This window comes from Sitodiplosis mosellana, unplaced genomic scaffold, assembly GCF_009176505.1.
Source record: "Sitodiplosis mosellana isolate CC-2019 unplaced genomic scaffold, AAFC_SMos_1.0 Smas_scaffold_3098, whole genome shotgun sequence".
Classification (NCBI taxonomy): Eukaryota; Metazoa; Arthropoda; class Insecta; order Diptera; family Cecidomyiidae; genus Sitodiplosis; species Sitodiplosis mosellana.
In genome coordinates, this window is record NW_022598340.1 from 1,388 (window position 1) to 2,814 (window position 1,427).

At 36.1% G+C, this 1,427-nt stretch overlaps 1 long non-coding RNA gene across 1 annotated transcript; it reads left to right on the plus strand.

Annotated features, from left to right (window-relative positions):
- Positions 1–159: 159 nt before the first annotated feature.
- On the plus strand, positions 160–971 carry LOC129571669 (uncharacterized). Its single transcript, XR_008688318.1, has 4 exons — positions 160–386; positions 650–692; positions 809–862; positions 949–971. It is a non-coding gene; the product is annotated as an uncharacterized LOC129571669 (long non-coding RNA).
- Positions 972–1,427: the final 456 nt, after the last annotated feature.

Consider the following 1,427-nt stretch of genomic DNA (forward strand, 5'->3'; position numbering starts at 1 on the left):
TAGAAGGTGATGAAAGAATAAATGTAAACATCTGATATTTTCAATGCAAAACATTCGATGTGAAACGCGAAATTAAACACACGTGCACAGGTGAAATTGTAATTCCATCAATTGTTCTGACATTGTTATCTTGAAAAATGTGTGCGATAATATTTTGTGGGCTTTAATTAGAATCGTCATTGCACGTGGATTGAATCATACAGTGTGTTGCCCACCGACGTGGCCGCACTTGAAAAGTATATAAGAGAATGCGTTCGATTCGCATTTCCATCAAACAGTTCTTACCAATTGATACGTTCATAGTAAACTTCTAATAGTTCGAAGCTAGAAAAATGCTGAGCCGAAGTTCTTTCACACTGCTGCTCATTGGCTTGATGGTATCCGAGGTGAGTCGACAATTTCAGTCGATTTTTTTTATATTTTTCATGTTTGATACTTTTCGTGGACAATTTGTGATAATTTTTTCTGAAATAATTTAAAAAATGAAAAGCGTCCTTTTTTCAAGTTCTTAAATTGAAAAAATTCTTCTATACCAAAAAAAAGTCCACCGGAAACTTTTATTTTATTAAAAACAGTTAATAATACATAATGTATTAATCTCATCCGTTGTTCCCATTCCAAATGTATCACTTTGATTCAATTTCCACAGTTCTTAATCGGGGATGTGAGCGGAGCACCACCCGGGAGGAACGGTAAGATTGAAGTTTCATTTATTTATCCAGTTTAACTCTTAAATTCTATATACAAAGCACCTTGTAACGAAGAAATGGGAGCCTCATTTATGCTAAACTGTTCATACATATTTTAGTAAACGAAAAAGACATGTATGGAGAGACAGCTCTGCATAGAGCTGCTTTTGCTGGTAATTTTGGACATTTTTTTTTATAAAAAAGAATGTTTTGCTCAATCCGTTTCATTGATCTATGAATATTTTTCATATTCTTTCAGGCAAAGTGAAGGAAGCTGAAGACCTCACCACTGAAGGAGCCGACCCTAATATTGGAAATAATTTTAATGAGACAGCTCTGCATTATGCTGCTAAGAGAGGTAACGTTGAATACTTATTGTTATTGAATAAAAGATTGACCTGATTTTATCCCATCGATCGGTGTTATTGTTCAGGTCACAAGAGTGTCGCCGAACTTCTCATCCACAAAGGAGCCAATCTTGATAGTGAAACTAATACGAAAGAGACACCTCTTCATTGTGCTGCTGCCCATGGTAATTTTGAATGCTCTTTTCGAGTACTATGCGCATTAGTGGACATTGAGCACGTATGCATTAAAGCGAGCTTGCCAACACACAACATTTTTATTTACAATGCATACATTCCACCGAACTCACCCAACGAAATCTACGCTTTGCATCGTTCAGCCGATGACGTTGTGATAGTTGTTGGTGACTTTAATCTGACAAACGTTGAGTGG